Here is a 6,762-nt window from a genome sequence, read left to right on the forward strand (position 1 = left end):
AATTCCTTTAAGGGATTGGACCCAACCATGCTAAATTCTCTGGTTTCTTTAAATATTAAGAGATATCCGAGAGCTTAAAGGAATAAAGCTTTTGATTATTTCCAATAGTTTGTAACCAAAGAAATGTGTTTAATAAGCCTCTTTCTCATGCTACTGTTGGGAAATTAGAGAGCAATCACTAAGAACCGATATCCAGTCGTCCAGCCTTATCCTTCCCACGCCACCTTTGGGAAATGTAGGGGTATTATAATGATGGAGTAAAAACACATGTGGTTTGGAAGTCCCAGCCTCTGGACAGATGTGTGATGGTCTTGGAACAGAACGAAACCCCATCGGCCTCCCTCCCAGTTTTAGGGGCTTCTGCGTGTTTTCCTTTGGGGGCAGCATCCCTGATCCAGAGCTGCCGTGGTTATTTTTCATCCCCCCCCCCCGCCCCGCCCCCGCATCTAATAACCCAGTAGAATTGCTTCACCTTCTGTGTGTCCTCCACCAGTGTTGAGGCCCCCCCCCCCCCCCCCCGAGCTGGGGAGCTGACCCTGCCAGGGGAGTATGTGTTCTAGGCAGTCCCTCTAAGCTGGAAAGACCAACTGTGACTGCCACCTAGCCTGGTTTTGGAGAAGCCCATCACCCAGCAGCTCCAGGGTCAAGAACTTATTGACCAGAGCTGGACATGATTGAGTGGCAACATGTGGATGGGGGTCTGCACTTGGAGTCAGGAAGATCCGGGTTCAAATGATGATGACCTCAGACATCTACTAGCTCTGTGATCCTGGGCAAGTGACTTCTCCCTGGGCTTCAGTTTCTTAGTCTCCAATATAAGGATATTGAGCTCCACTCTAGCTCTTTCTCTGTGTTCTCTGAAGTCACTTAAGTCTCTCAGAACTTCAGTTTCCTCATCTATAAAGTTGGGATACTCTTGAATTCAGTAAACATTAAGTACCAACTGTATACAAAGCACTGTGCCTGACCTGGCTATCATCTCAGGGCTCCTGGGAGCATCAGACCAGAAAATGAGCCGGTAACGCCGGCTTCGGCCTCTTTGCCAGAAGGGCCTGGAGGCGGCTCCTGTGGGAAGTGCTCTGTAGTTCAGAGTGAAGCTTCCTAAAGGGAGTGTGAGGGTCTACACCCATAGACCTGGAATCGTGCCAACATTCTCAGGCGAGAAGGGGTCAGAGTGGGCAAAGCTTCAGAAGCCCTGCTCTACAAGGCTATTTAGAAGTCAGCCAGCACTAGTACATTGGCCATGTAGCTCCTGGCTCAGAATGGGGGAAGAGAGAGTGGCTAAGGGGAGGGGCGTCAAGGAGGGAAATGACAAAGCTGTCTCTGATTCCCCCAAAGCACCAAACTGGGTCAGAGACTTCAGTTCAGCTTAGCAAACATTTATTCATTTCAACACAAAAGTATTTACTAAACACATCCTCTGTGTGAGGTCTTGGCCCTGATTGGAGCCAGAGATACAAAGCTGAAAGGATGCAGTCCGGACCGTAATAGTGACAATAGCTAACACTTACACAGCACTTTGCAAATGTCTAGTTTTATCCTTATAACAACCCTGTGAGATAGAGGTGTTTATTCTTCCCATTTTACATATGGGGAAACTGAGGCAGGCAGAAATGAAGTAACTTGCAGAGGATCCTAGAGCTAGTAAGTGTCTGAGGGAGAACTGGAACTTTCTGACCCCAAGCCCAGCATTCTATGTAAAACCATGACACCGTGTAATACTGGGGGGGGGGGCACAGAGGGCTGCCCTTATACCCCATCACACCCTCTGTTCCTGCCATCACAGTCCTAGCTGCCCAGGGCATTCCTCAGATGCCTTCTTTGAATTCCCAAGAACAAGAGGCCGCTGGTGTGGCCCCTCCATTTGCTTTTCTCCTACACTGTTTGTGTCCACACCCTCCCATTGGGCCTCCAGAGATCATTTGCCCCATGGGCTCGACGTCTTCCTTGGGTTTTTGATGGGGGAAGAGGTACCAGGGCAGCACATGGGAGCCCCTAAGTTACCCCTTCCTTCCTTCCTTCCTTGTGCTACCTGAGTCATTCTTGTAGAAAGTCCCTTGCTCAGGAGTCTCTATGGGCAGTGCCGACCGCCTGGGGCCCTGACTGTTGCCCTGGGGGTCACCTGCTGCTGGGAGTCTGTGAAGCTTTCAATGTTCCCTGATTCCCAGCCATCAACAAGCACCGGCTCGTATGTCATGGCCACATAGTTGCCCCCAAGGGATGATGCTTTGTTGGGACATGCCTTGCCTCCATACACGGGGCCCTTGGGGAGTTTGTAGGGAAGGACATTTCAAGGCCAGGGGAAATGTGTGAAAGGGCACCCACAGGGAACAGCTATGAGCAGGAATGGAGGGCAGACAGCCAGAAGCTTGGGGTAAAAAGCAAAAAGCCACTGGAGCTCACTGAGCAAGGAAGATGACACAGTCAGATCTTTGTTTTAGCAAAATCACCAAGGGGCAGCTAGGTGGTGCAGTGGATAAAGCATTGGCCCTGGATTCAGGAGGACCTGAGTTCAAATCCAGCCTCAGACACTTGACACTTACTAGTTGTGTGACCCTAGGCAAGTCACTTAACCCTCCCTCAATCCCTCCCCCCCAAAAAAAAATCACCTTGTCAGTGGAGTGGGAGCTAGATTGGCTTGGGGAGCCCCTTGAAGCCGGGAGACCAGACGGCTATTACAGTAGTCCACCATAGAGGTGATAAGGATTATGGCCTTATCAGGGGAGAGGAGGGAGAGAATGTTGTCATTTCTACAATGACAAGATTGGGCAAATGAGAGTAACAAGTCAAGCATAACCCTGAGGTGGCAGGCCAGCGTGGCTGGGAAGACACTGGTGCCCTCCCAGGCAGCGACAGGAAAGAGGTGAAGGCTTGGGGTGGGCATGCGTTGCACGGCACTTGCATTGTCTCTGGCTGGTAGGACTCCCTGGAGCCATGCTGGGATCTCATGGTCACTGAGCTGCTGTTGCTGATTACAGCTTCCTGAGGCTAGGGTTCAGTGGCTAGTTGGTGCGTTGGTGATGAGGCTGCACCACCAAGAGTTAGGAGCTACAAAATCCAGTCAGGCAACTCCCTAAAGCTACAGGCTAATATAAAGCCTATTCTTCTGACTTCCTTTTTCCTAATCCTGACCATGCCAGGCCCAAACAACTATCTCATTTGCATTTAAATAATTGCTTTTGATTACCATCTGTATCACCCAAACCCATTTCAGGGATCACACACACACACCCCAAAACCCACAAGAACTATGTGGGGATTGGGGTAACAAGGTTCACCTAGTTCTCATGATGCTCCCTAATCAACATGCAAATGAACCTGGGGCAAGAACAAAAGGACTTGTCAGAGTTGGCAGCTCTTTCCCACATCCCTACATTTATTACGCATATGATAAAAAAGAACAAAATTGTTGACTTTTATGTTGCACTCTGGTCAACACAAACTTTACTTTCCCCGACAAAATACCATAGGATTTCCAACTATAGAGTACCCTAGAGATGATCTTGGGACCTTTCAGATTACCTAATCCACCATTTTTTATAGATGAGGAAATTGTGACTTAGTCATAATGATGGTGAGTCTTACAAATAGGACTCAATTCTGACTGTGGGCTCTTTGCACTCAGTCATATTAAATTTTTGTAGGATGAATGGATGGACACATGGGTAGATGTGGATGGGAGGATGGTTGGGTGGATAGATGGATGGATGGATGGATGGATGGATAGATGGATGGGTGGATGAATGATGGGTAGATGGGTAGGTGGATGGTTGGTTGAGTAAATGGATGAATGGATGGATGAGGGGGAAGATGGATGGGTAGATGGATAAGCAAATAGAAAAAAATAGATGACAGGTGGATGAATGGGCAGATTACACATCCTTTAAGGACCATATGAAGTCCCACTTTCTCCATGAACCACCATTAGTAGCTCAAACCATAATTTAACTTTCCTTTCCTGACTTAGAACCATAGACTCATAAGATGCTGCAGCTGGAGAGTAACTTAGCCTCCTACTTTTATAAAAAAGAAAACCAAGGCTTATGGATAGAGAGTACAAGTTTTAAAATAGAATAATTGGTAATTTAGTGGCCACACTAAGACTGGAGCTAAGGTTGCATATTGGATGGAGTCCAACTTATAGTCAATCCTGCCTCTGACACTTAACCAGCTGTGGGACCTTGGGTAAATCACTTCTGCTTTCTAAGAGACCCAGTTTCCTCACCTGTCAAATGAGAGGATTGGATTCCATGACCCCCAAGAGCTCTTCTAACCTTCAATCCAGGCCCTGTGTTCTCTCACTCCCAATCAAGTTTTTGCCCCCACACTTGGCTGCCTCCCACAGAGCCGTATATTGCTAACACGGCACATCTTAGAATTTAATTTTAGAACTGTCTTTTGTTGTTCCAAATTTGTTGCATGTATTTAAGTCTTGTTTCCCCCATGTTGATTATAATAGAATCTGGTAAGTAAATGAATGTCATTTGATAGTTTGCAACCACATAAATCTTTTTTAACAGCTTCTATGCTACTAACATCCTTTCCAATTGGACTAAGCATTATCTAGTCCAATCTGCCTCAAGCTTCTGGGAGAGAGAGATGGCTTTTATGTTGTCTTTATCTTTTGCAAGTCCCCAAGCAGTGTGGGACACATAGTAGGCACTCTTGAGAGACTTCTTGGGAGATGGCTAAGCAAGAGAGGTCAAGGGCTCTTGTGTCCTCCTAAAAAACAGCCTTGAAAGATCCCAAAATTCCAAAGAATAAAAATATCAGAAACTTTCAAAAGAAAAAATTGGGATGGGGAAACCTCGGGAAATAAATTAATACACAAAAGAAAATATTACTGATGATGAAAGAGTATCATAGGCAAAAAAACAGGCAAAGCATCTGAAAAAAAAAAGTATTCAAACACCAACTACCAGCAGAAGTCCCAGAAAAAATGCCAGAAATTCTGCAACATCTGAAATATAACTAGTGAGGGGTGAATGCAGCTTGGCCCCAGGGTGGGAAATGTAGAGGATGGAGACTTTAGCATTCCCCCACTCCCTCAACAGAGAGGTGGGAGGAGCAAAGAAGAGGAGCTCAGACACTGCTTGAGAAGTGGGGAACAAGATTGGGTTCCAGGTGCTAGTGAGGCCAGTGGACATCAGCTCATCTTCCCCTTCCATAAAGCAATCTTCATTCTGTTCTGCTTCCTTCCCAGGGCCTCCTCTTGTCTTCCTTCTTTCCAGCTCAGGCCAGCCTCTCACCTGCTCCCACCCTCCTTTCCCTCAGGAAGGAAGAGGACTCACTCTGATGCTTCTTTCTCTCCCACATGCTCCATGGAAGGGAACATCACAATGGCTTCTTTGGCAGAAAAAAAAAATCAAGAGATCCCCTCCCTCCATCCCATGGACTTGCCCAGATGACCTACAAGGTACTTTTTTTTTTTTTTTTTTTTTGTGAGGCAATCGGAGTTAAGTGACTTGCCCAGGGTCACACAGCTAGTAAGTGTCAAGTGTCTGAGTCCAGATTTGAACTCAGGTCCTCCTGAGTCCAGGGCTGGTGCTCTATGCACTGTGCCACCTAAGTGCCCCTACAAGGTACTTTCTAATGCTAATATTCTATGTTCCAAGTTATTATAATAAAGGATTATGTTGTCCTACCTCCACTCTATGGTCTCTGTCTCAAGTTAACTACATCTTGTATCATTTTGGGGTACGGGGCAATGAGGATTAAGTGACTTGCCCAGGATCACACAGCTAGTAAGTGTCAAGTGTCTGAGGCTGGATTTGAACTCAGGTCCTCCTGAATCCAGGTTATTTTTTACATCATAAAATACAAAGTTGATTTTGTGTAGCTTGCCCCATTGAATGCTGCCTGTCCTAGACAATGGTCTCTCCGTCATAAACAGTGAGGTTCGGGTTCCACTAGCATTAACATGCTAATGAGCACACAGAAGAAACTACAAGGAAAAAATGGCAAAAATCATGAAGAACAGATAATACACTGAGCATGACCAAGAAACCTCACAACCAGAGAATAGTGATTAAACAGAGGAGCCTAGAAACATCCAGAGAAAAGGCAAGTAAAGCACTTGACTCCAAGAAAAATAAAATTATTTCACTAGAAGTGAGCCCAGAACATTTCACAACTGGAAAAACATTCTGAATATGTTGAAAAGGGGAAAGATATGGAGGAGAGGGAAAGAATAATTTAAAGAAAATTTGAGAATCATTGGGCTTCCTCAAAACTGTGAGGGGAAAAAAGCATCTGACTTCCACATGACAGGAAAGGAAAGAAGAATCTTTTTTCCAACAATATCAAAAAAAGGACATATTGCAAATGGAAACAATTCACAGGATGACAACAGAGGGAAGCCTCACATTTAACTCACTCAGTAAAGCCCCATTGAATTGAATGTGACTTTTGAATTTTGAATCAAATTCCTTCTATGACTTCCTCATGAAATACTCCTTCACAACCCGGGCAATGGTGAAGTCATTTGCCTCCGCACAGCATCAGCCTAAGTAAAAAATGGACCAGGACACAAAAGGCCACCTCAAGATTCGAAAGGAGTGCATCTGCAAATATAAGCTGAGCCTACAGGGAGAGGGGTGTGAGTGTGTTGGGAGGCATTTTAATGGATCTTTTAGGACTAAGGGCTTGAGCTAGGGTACATTTTAAACAAAGAGTTTCTGATCCGTTTATCATAAAAGCTTGGCTGGAAGTGCATTGCTGGTCCTTGGCTGAGTGTTTTAAGTGATGCAAAGCCTAGGGCAT

This window comes from Dromiciops gliroides, chromosome 2 (genome assembly GCF_019393635.1).
Source record: "Dromiciops gliroides isolate mDroGli1 chromosome 2, mDroGli1.pri, whole genome shotgun sequence".
Lineage (NCBI taxonomy): Eukaryota > Metazoa > Chordata > Mammalia > Microbiotheria > Microbiotheriidae > Dromiciops > Dromiciops gliroides.